Below are 21,659 nucleotides of genomic sequence, written 5' to 3' on the forward strand. Positions count from 1 at the left end.
AACAATCTGTAAAATATCACTGTGGCAAGCACAGTTCACCAGGTACTTAGGACCACTGATTTCTCTACAGAGCCTCAGAGTTACACTGAATCTTTCTTAAATCCTCTTTTAACTCCTTCTTTTTGAATTTTCTTAAAGAAAAAAACCTGAGATAGATCAAGCCTTTATAACACAGCTTTAAGACTTTAATATCCTGTCTTACATTTGCACTAACTACTTTGATTGCCTTTCTGAGTGATTGATGCACAAGATTTTATGTGCTGCTGAATGCCACCTGTTGTATAATCATTTTAATTATTGAGTTGCATCATTGTACCAGCACATAACACCTTCACCTTATTTTAAAATGACAGATCTATTTATGATTCTGTATGATGATTTTTCTTTTTCATTAGCATCTTAGATGTCATAATATAAATCCAGAGGCCGTTCTCTTTTTTTTAATATACTCTGTGAGGTGTGAAGCAGTAAATAGTCAGATTACTTCAGGGCAATTTTGGGGCTTAAGGTAACACATTGAAAAGTGTGGCTGGATGAAATTTAGTGTCTTCAGGATTTTTTTTTAATCACTGTTACTACTAAAATGTGGGGTTTGTTGCAGAGAGAACAGTTTTGTTTTCTTTTCTTTAAATGTGGGATCAAAGCAAGCCATAAAACTAGGGAAGTAATTTCATACCTTTCATTCAACAATATAAATTCAATTCTTAGATCACAACAAGCAGCTGTGAATTGAATGTACATGCTTATGGCTATGGCTGTGATAAAGCCTTTGAAGAAAATCCCTTCTGTAAGCACATCAGTTGAGGAACACAGAATATATATTCCACACCACTAGTCACAGTGATTTTTCTTTAACATGATGCTATTATTTCATGTTTATCTACAAAAGCCTTTGTAAACATATATTTTAAGATGTTACTTATGGTCAGTCTAATGACTTGAAGGTACAAAAAAAGTATTGCCCAGGATGTGCAATTAAGCCATTATCAGTAAATCACTGATATGAATACTAGGCTTTTTAGACAAATTAGCAAGCCTCACAAATAATCTTTCTCTTTCCAGTCTAGTATCTTGGAGATTCAGCTGTTCATCTGTTAAAGCAAATCCCTCTTCACAGTAACATGAATATCATGGGTAGGCATATGTACTACAAAAAAAACTCAGTAAGAAATAGAAAGGTATGGAGCATATCCTTCAGTGGTATCTGCACATTATTTTAATGGAAGTTTTACAGGAATGAATGAATAAATAAATTAATACTCCATTCCCTCAATTCTTACTGTGCCCTTGACTATTTAGGTTAGACTGCAGTCAGACAGAAGTAAAGAATGCTCCACATTTCCACATATATTGAAATGGAAAAGCTTTCTGGAAATTGAAATGAAAATCCTCAGCTCAGCTGTCTATTTTGTTGTTTCGTATGACACCAGAACAAGACATTTCTTCATCTGCTCTTTTACTGTATCATAGATACACAGCACTAGCCCTCATTTTATCTCTGAACTAAAATAATATATGCAGGTTTTATGTTGTGACATTAAAATAGGCTTTCCCATGACTGCTACTATTTTATAGCAAAATTTTATTTCCAGATGTAAAACCCTGGAAGTGACCTAAATCTATAACATAAATCTGTGGGTAAGGTACAGGGTAGCTAAGCAGAAACAAAAAGCAATTGAACAATGGAATGAAAAAGAGTATTAGCCTTACGTCCTCATATTGCTCAAGACCTAAACTCAAATCCAGGCTAGGATCATAAAAGAAAATTAGCTTGATCTTCTCATTTTGGCACCCATTTGTGGAAATCACAGTACTTCAATGGAGTTAACAGCCCCTGATCAAGAGAAATATGAAACTGAAAGTCCCTCTGTGTTCAAAGCAAGCAGATGGAAGTGTTTCTGGGATAAACTGCCTTCAGCTATTCCCTTCCTTGGGACCATATCTGACACAAGGCAGTGAAACTCATCTTTATTTTAGAGAGAGAGAGAGAGAGTAATAGACCAGATAAGTCTCAGGATGATAATTGGAATAAAAATTATTAGCAGAACAGACCTGGCATTGACCATGAAATGACAATAGTGCCTCAAGAATATTGAAGAACTGAACACGCTTATTCTTTAATACTAATTTTAGTTCAGGATTTTTAAGGACTAAAAAGCCCAATTTCTTCTCATTTGGAAAATGTCTTTAAACCTTACGGAATTCAAATTAAATGGATCAACTTTCATTATTTGTGAGTTTGAGAGTGGCAGCTTGACTCTGTATTATTCAGCTAAGTCCATTTAAATTTATTAATAAAATTTTATTCAGCGTGGACTTCCATGGAGAATTAAGAAAATAGATATTACCATAAGGAAAGCTCCTACAAGAAGCAAAATGGAAACCAAAAGACCCCAGCCTCATTCAGTTCAGCAAATCATTTTTGCCTTTTGGGCTAGAGTGCATTGACCTCACTGAATCATTTTATTTCATTAACAAAAGGTAACAGAATGTGAATTTGGGAAAGGAAGAGGTGCCTAATCCCATAAATAATGCTAGCTCCATTTTCTCATTACTGAATTTTCTCATAACTGAATTTCCTCCTATCTTTTATTTATATGCTCTAGTGTAAGATCCAATCCTGCATCACCATTTGCTGGGGCTCTTCCTTGAAAGGGTTCAGGGAAGTATCCAATCATTTACAAAGAGCAAACTATGAAGCCAGCTATTTATAGCTCTTATTCATGCCCAATTGGGTTTTAAAGTTAATTTTTATATCTCAGTATTTTGAAAATGCAGGTACAAATGCACTTGATATAAATAGTTCAATGATATTTCAAAAGAGTTTTCAGGAAGTGTGTTCCAAATAATAAAATGGTAGTACAATGCCTTAAATACGAAATTAGCAATAGGCCTGAATTTGAAAATAACTTTGTGAAGATAAAGAGAACCAAGAAACAAAATTCATCTATGAAACAGTATTTTAGACATTATATACAAAAAAGATGAAACTGGAATACCATAAAAGAAAAAAAAAAATACAGTCCACTCTAACTTGAAAAGGTTTTCTCTTTCTGTTTTTCCCTTGTACTTTACAGGAGGTATGGAGCAGAGAGATCATCACAGAATCATGCAGTCACAGGATCAGAGGATAGTTTGGGTTGGAAGTGACCTTTAAAGGTCATCTAGTCTGTCTATATGAAAAGAAAGATATTCAAGTAGATCAGGTTGATCAGAGCCCCACCCAATCTGACCTTGAAGGTTTCCAAGAATGGGGCATCCACCAGCTCTCTGGACAACCTGTTCCTGTGTTTCACCCATGCCCATTGTAAAATAAAAAATTCTTCCTTATATCTAATCCTAATTTATCCTCTTTTAGTTTAAAACCACAATCCCTTGTCCTACCACAAGAGGCCCTACTGAAAATTCTGTCATCATGGTTCTTATAAACCCTTTATGTCTTGAAGGATGCCATTAAGCTCACCTCAAAACCTTCTCTTTTCACACTGAACAAACCCAATTGTCTCAGCCTTTCCTCATAGGAGAGGTGCTCCCTCCATCTAATCATCTTGGTGCCCCTCCTCTGAACTCACTCCAACAGGTCCATGTCCTTCCTGTGCTGGTGACCCCAGAGCTGATGTAGTGTTCCAAGTGGAGTCACACAAGAACAGAGTAGAGGGCAGAATCCCCTCCCCTGAGCTGTTGGCCCCACGGCTTTAGGTGCAGCCTAGATTGGATTTCTGGGTTGTGAGTACATATTGCTGGCTTCTGTCCAGCCTCTTACCCACCAGCACCCACAGTCCTTCCCAGCAGAGCTGATCTCAACACATTCATCCCCATCCTGTATTGATACCAGGGGTTGCTCCAAACCTGATGCAGTTCCTTGTGCTTGTCCTTGTTGAACCTCATGAGATTCACATGACACCTCTTCTTCAGCTAGTCCAGGTCCCTCTGGATTGCAGCTCATCACTTAGGTGTGTCAACAGCACCACTCATCTTCTTGTCATCTGCAAACTTACTGAGGGTGCACTTGATCCCTCTTGATGCAGTCTCTATGACAGTGATGAAGATATTAAATATACTGGTCCCAATACTGGCCCCTTAGAGACACCACTTGCCACTGATTGCCATCTGGACCTTGAGCCATTGACCACTGCTCTTTGGATGCATTTACAGCATCTGACTCACTTCTCAGAGTTTAACCAGAAATCAGATGGTGAAAATGCTGGAAGTGTTTCATGTGCTTGTGCAGGAAGGGCTTCTTGAAGATTTGTCTAGAATTAATCATTGTCCATTGTCTCTTTGAGGGCTATAGACGCTACCAATATTATTTTGTTTACCATTGCTGACAACTCCAAGGTGATGTGCACTTTCAATCATAATCTATAGGCTATGTATCATTATTCTTCAAGAATTCAAGTTCCGTCAATCCTTTACAGCTGCTTCCCTTTCTCCCAAGACAATCTATATCAAGAGTTCAGCAAAATTGACAAATATTTTTGTATTTTAAAGGAAAAACAGTCCAAAACCGAGTATTTAATAATTTTCTTTGCAATTAAAATAGAAAAGCTGACACCACAGAAGGAAGTACTGTCATGAGCTGTGATCTCTGTTCAATATCTGCCATTAACTTCTAGCAGATAGATTTTCTTTATAGCAGCAGCTCTTACTTGTGCAGGAAGTAAGAAGAAAAAGCATAGCATTTTTTACTGTGATCAGCTGTTTCATTTTTACTGTTTCACTTGAACATGCACAAGTGGGTATTTCCTGAGCTGAGTAACTCCTGCAGGTGTGTTGAGCTAGCAGGAGAAATACAGATTTAAAACAGACATATCACAGGGAAGAAAACAACCATGCATCATCTGATCCATGGCAGCTATCCCTGTATGTGCTCCTAGCCCACAGCAAAGGCCAGGTAATCTGGATTCTAAATTATTAGCACTCAGTAGGGTGGTGTGTGCAGACAGTTCACACAACAAATGGGTAGCAAATTGTTCCCTACCATTAAATCCATGGTCCGTTTCAGTCCTATATGTGAGGGTGCACCAAGGCTTTGTATAGAGCAGGACTTTAATATATAAAACTTTATCTGTGTTTACATAGTAGGCCTAGGCTAAAATGGACTTCCTAAATTAAATGTCATGAGGTGCAACATAAACTGTAAATACTAGAAGTAACTTTGAGCATAGGATTACAGTATTTCACTTATGGAGGCAGGGCTTTCCTGATTTCACCACAGTCCAACAGGTTTTCATTAGAGTTAGACTGCGCTGAATACCACTTCTTTTTGAACAACCCATTTTTATATATAGACTCTTGTATCTTTCAGTCTCTCTTTGAGGGATATACTTAGCACAGAAAGCCTTTATATCATGTATACATTTATCATAACTAATACCGTTCCTTGAGGCAATGTAAGAAACATTCAACAGTAAAAGGGGTATTTAGATATCAACAATACTAATCAGAAAGAAATGTGATGTCATTTTCAGAGCAGAACATGAGTTGAATGCTTCTGAATTCACTGTCTGATGTGAGGGCGATTTTGAAAGATGTGACCTCAGAATAAACTTGTCTGAGAGAAGCTGTGAAATACATGGCTTCATGTTAGAGAACTGAAGAGGAGAAGAGTGCAAATTCTGTAGCTGTTCTGGCAGACCCTTTCAAACAAGTCATTCAGATTCTGGTGGTTACTTCCCTCTGAGTCCCATAAGTTGTGTTTGACTTTCAGAAAGGACATTTAGCCACGAATTGAAAAATGCAATACAATGAGAATTCAAGCACTTCCTTTGTTCCAATGGTTAATCAATCTCACTTTTAAGAATATTGTACCTCATTTTAATTTTAAGTTGTCTGTCTGCAGCTCCCAGTCATTGGTTCAGTGTTCTGTATTTTTCCCTTGAAGATACTTAAACACTATAATCAAATTATCTCTCAGAGATTGTGCAGTCTCCAAAGGGCATTTTACAGTTTTTCTGTACCACCATTCCAATATCCTTTTAGAAAATGTCTATACCAGAGTAGCACATGGTATTTCTATACCAGGTTCACCACTGCTGAGAGTTAGAATTAAAATCACTTTGCTGCTCCAATTTGTGGCCCCCCACCTATACACCAAAGGATCTGCCAGCTCCTTGCTGCATAACACAGAGATGAGTTTAGTTACTTGTCCTCTATAACCCCAAATTGACTTCCAACACTGCTTTCCAAAATGCCATACTGCACTCTGACTGTTTTACCAATTTTCTTATTCCCTCTCTAGTTCAAGATGCTTTGTTTGTCAATGTATCTCTTAGATTGAAGAATATTAAAGCTACGGTGTCAGTAAGGTCATTATAACCTTAATTTAGAAGTAGTGAGTTTAACTGATGCCAGTTGACTTTACAGATTGAAATTCTGGACATAAACGGTGTATCTGTGGTCACATTACTATCACAGCATAAAGAGGTACAGCTGTTACACAGACACAAAGACAAATCAGTGAGCTAAAGTATGTAGGCATGGATATATACATATACAAACACTCAGAGATTAATATATTGCAATTTTCAATAATATTTACAGCTTGACGCCATTATAATTTTACTGTTTTGATAAGTTGAAATGAAAAATTCTTCTTCCTTTTTTCATGCATCTGAAGTTTTATCACACCATCTGCACTATACAAGAGCCTGCATGCTTCACTGTAATTCTGTTTTCTATGTGAAAAAAAAAAAAGAAAACCATACATTGAAATTATATTATCTGTGTGGCTGCTGGAAGTTCTGAATCTGCAATCAGCAGCTCTCATTCAGTCAGGCCTCTGCATTTCTAAAGCCAATCATAGAGCTTTTGATACTCCAAATTCCTCAAAGTTGAAGTGCTGGGAAGATGTCTGTGGACAGAAGAGCTTTCCAGTGCCTTCAGCTTATGATACAAGGTAGGAAATTGGAGTAACTTGGTGTTAGGAAAACATTGAAGTAAAATAACTGGCACTATTGAGGTCCCAGAGTATTTTGGGTTGGGGGTTTTGATTGGGTTTGTTTCCGGTTTTTTGAAGTTTGCTGGGATGTTTTTTTTGGTGGGGTGTGTGCTTGGGTTTTTTGGGGAGTCCTTTTGTTACATTTATGTATTATTTATTTGGCTTAAGAGTTTCTTTACATTCACTGGGTTGGCTTTATGCCAGAGTAGGCCAGCTGTGTCAGGTGATTTAGGCTGACATGCAGAGAGACATGAGTTTGAACTGTGACTTCAAGACCTTTTCTGTGGTATTATATAGTGGACTCGGTACAATGCTCATGCTCCACTGAGATTTTGAGGTGAACTCAGATTTATTTGATCCATTCATACTGTTCAAGTTCTCTGAGAAGAAGCAGAAGAAAGGAGCAGAAGAGACCAAGAGAATCACCACATAATAAGGCATAAGATAAATACAGCCTGGACTCAGTCCTTGGAACTGCTGTTCCCCATGTGTGTGGTTAGATAAATTGCCAAATGATCCTGCAGTGTAGCTCTCACCACACCGCAAGGCGACAATGGAAAACATCCCTACTAATTTGACAAAGGAAAAATCCTTATGGATTCCAAAGCTGACAAAACTGATAGAGATATTTCATTACTCTGCTATCCCGTTTCAGACAAAGAAAATAAGTTTTATTTAATTTCTTGCAAGAAAGCCAATAGGCCATCTTAATCAGATAAGCATGTTATTGCAATGAATGAATGCATGAAGTTCTGATTTTTTGGGCCAGCTGGAAGAACCTGATGAGTAAACATCACTGAAAAAGCTAAGGCTATACCTCACACATCAGGGACATAGATATTTGAAATGGCTCTGCTAGTCTGACCCCAAAAGTGGGATCTTCAGTGAGCTCAGCATACACTCAACCCTGGACACCGCTGGGCTTTAAAGACTTAATGTTGCACAGTTCCAGATACTCAGGGACCTTTGCATCTTCTCTCTACAGTGCAGACCCACCCTGGGTCATCACCATTCTTTATCCTAGAAAATGATCATTTTTTTTTAATTTACAATAAGTAACACAAACCAAAAATTAGGATATAAAAATATAAAATGCAGAACATGGCTACCTGTACCTAATCCAATATAGCAGAATCGCTGTGTTTACAAAAATAACTCATTACATGCTAATTCTGTCCTTTCACATTTTTAGTGACCATCTATTTATCTCCACAGCTAATGCCCAACAGATCTTCCCCTTCAGGAAAACTGAACTGTCTGGAATTGTCTGAAAAGCAGAACACATTTGGCAGAAATAACCATAATGAAGATAAGTGTTAACAAAACATGCTAAACTCAGTCTGGGACACAGGCTTTCAAACTGCTATTTCCAGCTTCCAGTAGAGAAACTGTTTCAGACAACATAAAAAGCTGTATCTAACACTTTCTGACAGTGCCATATTGTCTGGGACTAACACAAAAAGGAGGTGTACGTGAAAAAGCAAGGATGAGTTCACCTTCATTGCTACTAAGACTTTTAAACTATCAAAATAATCAGGAAATTAAGAACTGAAACACAGGGAGAAAGTAGCCAGCTTGCCTCCCAGCAGCTTCAGCTGGAAGATCAATGGAATCTTGACAGCATTGGTGTCATCTACCCTTTAGCTATTCAGATGTTTGCTTAAAGTGAATTAAAGAAAGGCAAGTTTTAAGAGTGAAAACAGAAATAGTGATAATAGGACATCTCAATCAAGGGAACAAAACTGTATTAGAGTCTACAGTGAGTCCAGAACAGAAAGTTGTGCACTTACCATTGATTGGGACAAATAAAACACAGTGAATAAAGATTAGTAAAGAAATTTAGAAGGTACCAAAAGCCACTGAAAATGACAAGAAAAAGGACAAGCTGAAAGTATATGCATACATTTAAATAGGGCTGCCCAAGGTTTGTGTAACTGATACATATATTAAAAACAAGCAGAGAGCTTATCTGCATGTAAAGGGGGAATTCAGCTTTCTTCCTTACTTTTTGCTGGGAAAAAAAAATTGACTTAAAATTGGTGTTGCATGGCCTGAAGGAAACTGCAAAAACAACAGAACAAAGCATCAAGGACTGAATGCTACTTTTTGCCTGCATCAATTACTTGCACAATGGGTTCACAATAACAGTCTTCAGCAGGGGCAAAAACTGTCCCCAGGTGCAGTCCCTTGGAGACCTGAATTAAGGCACCATGAGATTTTTGCAGTCACTCTACCTTTGTGCTATCAATTCCTCATAAATGAGACACTAGGGGAGTGTCTCATTTTAACTCCCCTCACCAAATACTCATAATAGAAATTACACCAAATTAGGCACATCACCAGCCTTAAAAGTCTTAAAATTTGATTTCAGGTGAGAAAGGATGTTGTTTAAAAAAACAAAAAAAAAAGTGGTTTTTTTTTCCTTTAGTCTTACAAAGCATACAAAATATTATTTGCTTGGATTTGTTTCATATTCTTTCATGCAATGTAAGGCCGTTCCACTCATTTTCTAGAAAATGCTTTCATACTATGCTCAAGCTTTACTCATAACCTACACTTGCAAAACTAAAAACTAATGTTATAAGGTTACATAGGATCCTGTACATGTACCTCGAATAAGTAAAATAGAATGTCTCTTAGAGGGGTGCTAAAAACCACTATATCTGCAGACTTGGTTCTTCCTCAGCTCAGCCCAAGTAGGCAGCAGGAGCTCATCCATCTGTGCCAGGAGGGCTGGTGAGGTTGCTCAGGAACTTGACATGGTGCGAAAAACAGTCAGCAAGGCAGAAAATTAAGCCATGTGGCCATCCCTGTGCAGAGTGCTGGATTTATTCATTGCTGACTTTTTCTGTGCAGACATGGAGTAGTGTACACATACCCACAGCTTTTATTCTGAGAAATCCAATGAGAACAAGCATGATGAGTTCTACATCTACGTTAATTTATGCATAAATTAAAAAATTAGGGTGTTCTGATGAAAAGTATATAATATAATTATTCACAGACTCTGATGGATCTTCTTCCTCAGCAAGAAATTTGTAAAGTGAAGAAAGATTTCAGTGCCTATGCCAGAGGTGATAGCTAAAGAATGGAGAAAGGAGAGCCTGGCTGGTGAAGTATACTTAGTGACATTAGGCAAATGTAGATGCTTTATGCTTAGCTCTTAGCCTTTTTAATTTTCTCTTTTGTTTTTTGAGGGGGAGAGAGTCAACTATAGAAATCCACATGCTTTTCTTTCCTGCTTTGCAAGTACCTACTCCTCAAAAAACAAATGCTTCCATAAGAGCTGCAGAGGGTATGTATTAGAATCCAACCAGTGTCCTGTCAAACACATTTACTGCTGCTTATTTAATATGGTGATTCTTCACTATGTTTTCAAACCCCCAGAAATGGAGTATCTTGGAATTCAGCAGCACAAGAGACTGACTTGTCCCAGTTCCAGCTCTTTCAGCTTTTTCTTCCTACATGTACAAAAGAAAATAGCCTCCAGGAGAGAGATTTTTTTCAGTATATTTTTTTTATTATGATTATTTTTTTTTTCATCCTTCAAAATTTTTGCAGAAAGAATATCCCAAGTTTTGTTCCCCTCTTAGTATTGCCTTCATTTTGCTTCATTTACAGAATACAGTCATCTTTAATTCTATGTGATAAAATTTTATACGGGAAGTCATTTAATTATATAATTACAGTTATTTAAAGCATCTTTTGGAATAAATATACTAAATATTCTGAGCTCACCATATTCTTAGCAGCTTTAGTCACAGCTGGTAATATTAATTGCTCTACTTTCTGCCTCCATTTCTCCCTCATCTTTTACTTTGTGCTTTCTCCATGCTAAAGACAAAATTTTGCATTCACTGTAACACTTCAACCAGAAAAAAGAATTGAAACCATCTGGTTAAGACCTCGGATTTTACCTAGCATCCACTGTGATCAGAATCAAGCTGCTCTCCAGAGGGCTTTAGCAAATCTATTTGCACCTGCAAATGGTGACCTTTTTGCAGTTTGCATGTCCAAGATGAGTAAACAGATGCATTAATAAACATCTGAAAAAGCAAATTCCTTTGGACATATCTCATCTGTGACCATTTGAAAAAACTGTTTTGTCTGGTGCTTTGGTTGTAAGGGATAATTTATGAGCTGTGTCCTAGGAGGACAGTCGTCACTTCAGTCTCCTTCATTGCCACAAACACATGAATCTGCTGGGAACACGGGAACACCATTGAGAGCAGAAGGAAGACACATCAACAATGGAAATATATCATACATAAAAGTGACACACACACAAAAGACCTATAAATAAAATAACAAATTAGCAACACAACCAGACAGCTTCCTTGTCAATATCCATCATCAGAGGAGCTAGGGAGGCATTAGACAGGCAATGTGCTGCTCTGATGCAGCAAACCTGCAGATCCCTGACAGGACTCATTTGATGGTCAGCACATGGTTCTCTTCAAAAATGCAAATGAATTCTGAGGAGACTGTTCCTGTGCACAGAGTTAATGCCATGAATATAGACTTTTTTTTTCTCTTTGCAGAAAGGAGACAGGGTATTTATAAACAGGTTTGTTCTATCTGTGCGACTCAATTAATTCCCAAAAATTTTATTAGAAAAATTTCCAGGTGAAAGAATTTATTAGCCTCTGAAGCTAGATAAAGAAACTCATGTGAGTGTATCCATGTGCAAACAAATGTATATGAGGGGAGGAAAATTGAGTAGGATAAAACGCCACCAGATTTCATATTCTTTTTCTTCCTTTAAAGAAGGAAGATAATTTATAATTTAAAACTATTCGCATAATTCTAACTTGTTTATATAGCACTGAACTCTGTCATTTTATATAGGAAGTTACAGACATGAAAAGAAAATCATCCCTTATTAGAGATAATTAACTGAGGAACAATAGCTAAGTAGGAGAAGAAAAACACATGCATAGAGCAACAAGGTATCCGCCATTTGGTAAAAAAATGTTTATTTTATTTTATAACATTCTGGACCATGAGAAAAGCTGGTTTTCAATTCTACAGATACATTAGTCAGTTTCAGTCTATAAATACCAATAGCAGGAATGACTACTGACACATTTTATAAATGTGATGTTACAAAGGAAGGTACTTGCTTGAAATGGTAAAGATGAGTATGTTCTCATTTTGTCTCAAGGTTTGAGAGAAATTGCTAATGACAGGCCACAGAATTGTAGAATTTTTAAAAGAAAATATAGTAAATGTATTAACACATTAAAAAACAGCTGGTTTGGAGCTCTCTATTTTTCTGAAGTAGCATTTACATCCATTTTTTTAATTGTGAGGAAGACAAAACTTTTCTCATATACTTACATGGACAAATGGTATGGGTGAGGGATAAAAAAAGCAACTTTTCTTGATTTTTTACATGGAACAAAATACTGTGGCCCAACATTGGGGTTATTCCAATGGTGTGAGGCAATTTAGACATTTTCATTAGAAACCAAATTTAAAGATGCCTGCCTTTCCCAACACTAAATTTGAGATGTGGGACAAGGTATGTTTTCACACCTAAGAATATTCTATTTAAGGTCTAATCATCTCTAAAATAATTCAGTTTACTAGTATTGTGCTGTGCTGTGGGGTTTACCCACTTTAAGTGACTTAAGAAAGCAGACAATACAACATTTGTGGTTTCCTACCTTAAAGAAGAGCAAAGGAGAAAAACATTAAGTGCCACTGTGGCATTGTGCGAACCTACTCGTCACACTATGTCAAAAAAGAGACAGCAGAACTGCAAAAGCACAGAGAAGGTGACAAGAAAGAACAAGGCCACTGAACAATTGAGGGACACTGACAAATCTGCTCAAAACTTCAGGATCAGAAACAGTCACAGGTTCTATGTCACCGTGACTTAGGTTATGACACACAGCTTATGATGTCATGATTCTCATTAAACTGAGTGATTAAAAATCACTTTACTGTGAAGTGTGTACCTGAACTATGAGTTCATTGCTATAATGTGATGGAAACCAGCATCAAAGACAGATTTCCAGAAAGGTTCATCAGACGATATTACCACAATACTGTGGATAAAACAAATCAATGGGAGTTGAAAAGGCTTATGAAGGTAAGCTTCAATAAACACCCTCTTCAGAAACCTCTTTTCTACCCTTGTCATACAAGATTCTCCCTCATGGGAGATGCTAAGCTCAGCAGAACTCAGCAGTGTAATCCAGTACAGTTGTGTTTTAAATGTTATTAGATCTGGAAGTTTGGTAGTGCATTTTAGTCAAACAGTCCTATTATTTTATTTTTGTTTATTTATTTTTACTAGCAGTGTATTAAAAAAAAAAAAAAAAAAAAAAAAAAAAAAAAAAAAAAAGAGAGAGAAAATCTGACCTTTCCACACCAACTTTTTGTAGCCATCCTGCATGGTCTGTGGCTGTGCCCTCTGTCTTTATCTGGAGCTAACCTTCACTGGGGGAACGTTCTCCGAAGCCATCTACTGTTCATTTTGAGACCAAACACCCAGAACATCTGATCTTCAGTCAGGTTTTACAAATCAGACCTTGTTTTCTGTTAAAAAAGTTTCCCTCAAGACTTTTTTACCAGATGGTGGAAAATTTATATATTATTAATGCTATCCAATTCCATTAGAAATCGTGTGTTTGCTATCTAGGGCAAAGAGATAATTCATAGTCTCCATCTGTATAGAATGTTTGATTCCAAAGATTTTTTTACATAAGCAACAAAAACAAGTAAGTTTATTCAACAGTTATTGCAAAATCAGAGTGCTGTATATCTGCTTTCAAATCTATTAAAAGTTGTTCCTTCTTTAGTTTTAAAACAAAAAATGTAGACAGACAGTGGAACTTAATATATCATTCTCTACTGAATCTAAAATCATACCACTATTTACAAAATAGATTTTTTTTTTCCGTCAAGTTCAGGAATGTCCCTAGGAAATCTGATTGTTTTGTACCTGTGGAAAATGTCACAACCACAAAATAATGGTCTTTTTCATCCAAGAGATGTTGGTATTAATATTAAATCTGTCTGAGGCAAGACGCTTTTATCTATATTTCATTTCACATTTAGATTCAGTCTCGTATTTTACTGAACCCATCTGCATCTCTGTCTTTAAAATGTTCAGTGGGAAAGAATTCTCCTCTCTGATTTATACCTTGATCAAGCTGAGTGAAACAAACACATTTTGAAGACCAGCTACAGGTGCTGTAGCTGAGAAGGTTCCCAGATATAGTAAATTGTATTGTTCTATCCACTTTTCTCTCTACATTTTATCAGCTTAAGAAGATGGGCTGGGGCACAAAAAATATTAAGAGATGTTAGGATCGCAGAACCTGAAGGAAAAAACAACTTTATCATCCAATGCTGCATGAAAGAATATTTTATCTAATAAGGATGGCAATAAATATTTTTAAAAGATAAAACACACTTTTCCAGTAAAAATGTTTGAGGTCTACCCTCCCACACATTCTGCTCATCAAGATCAAAAGTAGTATCTCACACTTATTAAGTGTCATGGGTAATTCTGGTTCTTTCCAGTTACAGAAAATCTAAAGGTAAAATATTCAAGAAACATATATTTAAATCTTTACCAAAACACCTGAATAACTTGCCTTTGGACTGTACAAAACTTTTTCACTTGTGACAACATAACCATTTGAACAAGAGTCTTCAAAATCACTGCAGTGACCACTAACCTAAGACTACCACTATCAAGGACTGATTATTGCTGGTGAGCCACCACTGAGGCATCCCAATTTCCCACATCTTAAACCAGCCCTGCCCACACATGAACTGAGAGCTGCCCAGCACTCCCTGTGACCAGCCCACCTTGGTGCTTACCTTCATCCCTCAGTAAACAGAAATGAGATCAAGCTACAAAGGAGCACCACTGTGTATAAAACAGTGTAAAAATAGTTTATCAAAACAGGATTTTTCCACCACTATTCCTAGAGGACATCACCTTTCCACTGGAGCAATATGGTAGAGGTGTCTCAGCTTCCCTGACTGAGTATGCTGAGTGCACAGAGCTGACTTACAATTACACTGTAAAGTCTTTGGAGAACAAGAATCCTTCTGCATATGCCTGCACAGTCATTTCCCTGTCCATGAGCAGAGCATGTAGGTATATTGATAATAAAAAATAATCACTAACAAAACAATAGTACTGCACTAAAATATGAAACCATAACTCTGTTCAGGATTTTTACTTTATTGCTTTTGTATTGATATATTGCTGTACTCTATTCCAATACATACGGACAAATATATTTAAATCATACTTAATATAGCATACCTGTTCCACTTAAGCATCCAGGGAAATCTCTTTTTTGGGCTTTTTGGCACTAAACTGATTTCAATGAAAAACAATTTCTTTAGTATTTCCAAACAGAAATGTTTCTGAGTGAAATAGCAACTCAGTATTTCAGCCTCCACTCATTTGAAAATCATGCATCCTGCATCATATGATGGTTCCTGCTAGAACACAGTACATAGATGACTTCTGCTAAACATGAAAACATAAGCCATACAACAGGTCCTTGAGGGACAGTGATGGGTCTGGTCATCCAAATTATGTGTAGCTGACCAGAAAATGAAGGAGTTTTTTAACTGTAACCAAGCACTGTATTATGACACTCACAGCCATGTTACAGGGCAGAATCAGGCTTTGAATAGATGGACAGTATCTCTCCAGACAGGGTATATTCAATTTCCACTGTGTCAGTTTGAATGTAGAGAAGGGTTAGGACAGATTTTGAGCAGAGACCTGCTCTAGAAACACAACAGATTTGTGGCACATCTCATTTCTAAAGTGCTACACAAAGGAAATTAAGTCAACGAAGGCTGAACCTTGTTTTCACAAATAGAAGCAAGAACAAGGGCCTGTTGTTCTTGGTATAAGAATATTGATAAAATTCACAGAAAACATAGAGGAATTGGCTTCACATCATTGTTATGCAGAATGCTGTGGGGGACTCCAGTTTCACGATGGCTCTGAAGCAAAGGAGAGAAGTGATGGGGAAAAAAGAGATGATATTTCCATATTGGTGTTCCCAGACATTCTCCCTTCTAATGCGTTTGTTTTTTGGTTGTTTTTTTTTTAAACATACTTTTAATAGATTGAACAAATAATCTGATGAATACAGAAAATTATGTTTTCCACAGTTTGCAGTGGAAAAAAATAAAGTAAGATATGTACACCCCATATATTCACATTATGAACTACACTTGGCAGGCAACAACAATATCAGTCTGATACACTGTCAGGCAAGTTACCAGCAAAAACAAGTTCTGTACCTGAAAAATACTGCTATCTGATATTTTTAGTTAACAGTGAGCTAAAACTGTTGCATAGAGGTAAAACCTTATAAAATAAGGGCCTTGTTACCCTTGTAAAATCATGGCTCAGGCCTGCTACTTTGGCTAAGGAGAAGGGAACTATGGGAGGGTGGAATAGGAGTAGAGAGACGTGAGACTCACGTGGTGAGTGACTGCCACATGCCCACACCGTGGTGTGTGGTGCTTGGTTGACCTGGATTTGTTGTGCCTTAAAATTATGCAAACTGATAACCAGCTAACTGCTTAAAAAGGCTGGGTTTGCAATAAAGCAGCTCTCCTTTGCACTGCCTGGGGACTCTGCATCGCTCTGCATCGTCACATAAAGCTAATTTTGACAATGACTGTGGCAGCAGAACCACCAATCAACAAGAAATCAAATTTGGCACGAGGAACACTTTGAAGTCCTGTCATGCCAAACAAAAGCTTTCCTTCCCTGACTAAGAATGTTTGCCTCTCTAATATTCAGAAATAAAGAGATCTTATTAATGATCATGAGCTGTTTTAATTTCATACTAGGTTATATATAATTCATATTTTCAAGCTTCTTTGCTTAACAAGACATCTAAATTTGCAATTTTTTTTTAATGGAAGTTGAAATTCCAGTGTAATCACTGAACTTATGGCAGGCCTTCAAGGAAAGGCACTTACCGCATTAAAACCACAAGAGCTGGCAACAATGAGTCTGATTCTGACAGGAGCTTTAGCACTTTCTAACATTAGCAGTGCTAATTAATGATTAGCAAGCTTCTGTTTCACACAAGAATCCTGCACTTTCCAAACTAATTTTAAAACTTTTGTGTACATGTTCTAGCTACACACTGTATTCATAAAAACCTGAGTATAATATCACAAACATGGGGAATTGAAAAACAAGAAATTAATCTGTGATCCTGAGGAAGTTTTTTGTTGTTTATTGTACTTAGTCTTATTTCTTTTCCTGAGAAAATAGTTTTCATAAATGTTAGTTCTCTCATTATATGATAGTTGGATAATTTAGGGAGGGGATTTACAGAGCCTTTTGTAATAAATTGTAATAAAAACAATTTAAAAAAACAAAACAAGAATAGCCTTTGACTGAAACCCTAAATCAATTTATACTAATCAATATTATCATCATTGTTATTATCATCTCTTCTTCAGGGCATGTGTTAGTCCTGACTTGCCCCACTTGCTGGCACCTGAGCCCACTTCTGCTGCATTCATCTCAAGTAAAGCATCCTTTTTCTTCTTGTTGCTCTGGAAACTTGCAGCACCTGTGCAAGTGCACGGCAGGAGCTTCCAGTGGTGGCAAAAGCAGCAGAAGAGGTTGTGACAGCCAGTCTCATGCATGCCCAGGGTCTCTCATTCCTCAGCTTCTCCCTTAGGTCGCTGGAGCCACATAAAAGTCATTCATTCAGACAGTTCACAGACAAGGCCAAGACATCTGGTCCTGGAGCAACTGTGTGTTCTTAGAAATAGTTAAGCATATCCAAACAGCATGAGTTCCATTACATGGGAGATTTTCCAATGAAAAGGGACTCTGAGTAAGCTGGAAAGACTAGTACAGCTACTGCACTTCAGCAAAGCCTTTAATTTTACTAGTTTTCCTTGGTCACCCCAAATAAACCATCTAGATCCATGAGTCTAATGATCACTTTCCAGTTTATACTTCTGCAGCTATTTTACATGAATTATCATCAAAACCTGGAAAAGGATCAAACCACATACACAGTTTCTTTTTACAAAAGTTCTAACACTGTGGAATATTATGAATTCATTGGATCATGCAAAGTTTGGCGTAATAGATACACAAGACACTAAAGCAATAATGATTAATTTTTCATAATGTGTGATGCTTTCTGTTGACCTTATTTGTCCCTTGGTTTTTACGGATTGCTCTAAAATGCCACAGCACATCAGCTTACCCAGATAGGACGGCAGGCATTTTTAATGCATAAGAACATCATGTATTCCTCTCAAAAAAAATTTACTAATTGTGGGAAAAGGAGAGAAAAAACCGGAAGAAGCAGAGCATAAAATGTTTCAAATTAAATTTTATGAAAGTTATGCCTGCTGCACAGTGAGGCATAGCAGCCAGTGCATTAGTTAGAACTCATACTGATCTTTACCCCAAGCATTATGTTGTCCAAGTCATTAGAAATTTAATGTTACATTCTAGCCTAATTTTTCTGCCACATATTTGACATCAGCCAAAAGGGTCATAATCAAGAATTTAATCAACAGCTTTCTCTTGAGGTTAAAATATTTTTAAACACTCTTTTGGAGGCCTTCTACCAACTAAAATATCATCCACACTGGCAGGGTACGAAGCCAGGCATGAAAGTCTAGCAGACCTCCACAGTTTGCTGTTTGATCTGTTATTTTAGAGTGCAATAACACATTTGTTATTTTAGAATGTAAGACAGCCACTTGCACAGCAATGTCTCACTCTCAAAAGGTAAAGAGCACTTTGGGGTAAGTCTTCACAAATTGGGAAATTTTCTTTTTCCACCAGTCTCTCAAATTTGTTATTTCAAATAAGCCTGAACTTCCTGCAGAGATATATGAATTTTTCTACAAGCATTATCTTGCCAAATTTATTTCTGCAAATGCACAAATTCAATTGTTCCTAGGTGCCAAATTCAAGTAAAGCCACCTTCTCTGTGGAAGTGCATCCCTCCTTTTCTTTCACATTAGCTTTTTATCACTGAAATTATCATGGATATGAATGGTGCCTATATGTTATGAGGTACAGTGCCTTGGAAAGAGATAGGAATGGTTAACAGGAAAAAGCTTTTGATTTGAAAATATCTGTTGGTGGGAAAATAGCATGGGTTTTCCTTTATATCATAAGCAAATGAGTGTGAACAAATACTGAGCTGAAGGCTTCTTTGCATAAGGAATAATATACAAGTGCTATACAATGTTCTTCTTTTCCCTCTGCTAATTTGGGAGCTCTTGAACTTTAAGACATACAACACAATTACTTCCCATGTGTTATCTCAACCAAATCACTGTCCTTTTGCATTGGTGGTATAAAAATTATGTTCCATTGCAAGGTGTCCCTAAAGTAAACTTGAAGACTAAGATCTTCTTTGAACCCAGTTTTAATGAATGGAGTGCACATTGGAAAGTCATTGGAGAACATAAACAAAGGAACTACATCCAGCTGCTACACTTTAGTTACTGGAATATGAACAGGTATCCTCCTCTTACATCCCTCACCCAATCTACAGAATAGATTTCCTCTTACTACAAGAAGGCTTTCTGTACTCACAGGATGATGAAAGGAGGGGGAAATTATTTGTCTCTCTTCTTTCACATGTTCTTACATGATTCATAACACTGAAGTTTACTTAATGTGCTGGGGGAATCTGTTTCTTGGTTAATACCAAGCTTTTCAAATCATTCATTAAAAAACTGATACAGAATTATACCACCAGTTATTTCTATACTGCTAATCAATAAAAAAGCAAATCTTTCTTTAATCAGTTTGACAAAACATAAGCAGAGCAAAACAGCTTGTCTTTCAAGAGAAATGCTGCTGAACTTTTAGATTGTTTCCATTGACTTTAGATGACCAGACTGGTAAGGCTATCTTCTATCTCTGTCCAGTAAATTAGAGTGAATTGAAGTTAAAAGAAGAGAGGGAGAAAGCTTTATGCACAAACATTTGTTCTAGGAATAGGAAATTTGGCTAATGTGCGTTCCCCTAAATTATTTATTAATGTTTAAAATCATCTAGTAGGAAAAACTATTACAAAGTTATATCAAAGGGGTCAACAACTTATAAGGTTATCATTTCCATCTGTGATGAGCATAGTTAAGAACATTGTGGCATTTATGTAACAAAACATTTCAGCTGCATAAGTTAGTTTTACTCAGTCAAAATTATAAAAATTCCTTTCTTTGACCAGTGTCTACTTTCAGAAACAGATTTACTTATTATTCAAAGGGGAAAAGTATTATATTAAATTACTGTTATATTATTTAAGAATTATGATTATAAAATTAGCTTGTTTCAACTTTCAAGTTGAAACTTTCAACTTTCAACTTTCAAGTATTCCTGCTGCTCCTCAAAGCAGATAAATCCTTATATTATAAAGGCATCAATGAACAAGCAGAAGTCACACTGTCCACATTAGACCAGAAGGTACATAGCCATTACATGCATAGGCAGTGAAAGTGCATGCTTCTAAGCTCTTAAACTTCATAAATGCAGTCTCTTGTATGATGATACAGATTTAATTATCACATCTTGCATTTACTCATTTTCAGCACCAAAGAGAATTATCAAAAAAAGAAGTACTCCCTACTAAAAAAAAAATCCATTGGCAACAAAAGCCCCCATTTAAGATAGAGAAATGGGAAAGGGTCACTTAGATAATTTAATCAAGTATTCATGCAATATGATAAGAGAAAAGTTTAGAATTATTCCCAAAACACCTACCTAGGCCACTAAACAATCACAAACAACTTAAAACAAACCTACTAGTACAAAAATTCCAAAAGTCACAGTAAAAAGTGCTAAAAAAGAGCACTTTTAAAATTACAATGGGGTATTACAAATTCAATACAATACGTGGGTATTAAAAATTTCAAACATAGCAAATAAATAGCAGTCCAGAAAGGGGGAATTCCTGTAAATTGAAAAAGGGTAGGTTCAGAATTGGTATTCAGAAGAAATTCTTGACATTGAGGGTGATGAGGCGCTGGCACAGGTTGCCCAGAGCAGCTGTGGGTGCTCCATCCCTGGAGGTGTTCCTAGCCAGCTTAGATAGGGCTCTGAGCAACCAGGTTGGATGGGGCCAGTACAAGCTGTCCCTGCCCATGATACCCATGGCAGGGTGGCTGGAAACAAAGGATCTTTAAGGCCCCTTCTCACCTAAGCATTTTTTCCCTTTCAGAGTTTTATAGCAAGTGGATAAAGACTTGGATGACTTAAATTTTTCAGACAGTATTTCTAGAAATTAATGAGCTGTGTCCAGGGACAGTAGAGAGTTATGATATGATTTCTGTGACTGAGTAGAACATCATTAAGCAGTTAGAGCACTTTTATATCATAATATCATAATGTGTTTTCAAACTGAGGATGAATATGTTTTAGCAATATAAATGTTCAGTTAATAGAAAATATTATCATTGTGTATTCTGAGACTTGCCCTTTTTTCAAGTATCCTATATTCAGGAAAAAAATTACAAGAGATGCTAATAAAGAAATAGATATGGCTCAGTTGCCAAAGATAACATATTTGATTCCACTTTCCACTGAACTGGTAGTGGGTATCTCCCACGGGTGGTGGTGCATCCCACATCCCCAGCCCAGGCTGCACTATGATCTGAGAAACTTTGTCATGATGTTGCTTTTATATTAAAGCTGGTTTAGCAGATGGCTTTGCCAATG

This window comes from Cyanistes caeruleus, chromosome 2 (assembly GCF_971803275.1).
Source record: "Cyanistes caeruleus chromosome 2, bCyaCae1.hap1.1, whole genome shotgun sequence".
Taxonomy (NCBI): domain Eukaryota; kingdom Metazoa; phylum Chordata; class Aves; order Passeriformes; family Paridae; genus Cyanistes; species Cyanistes caeruleus.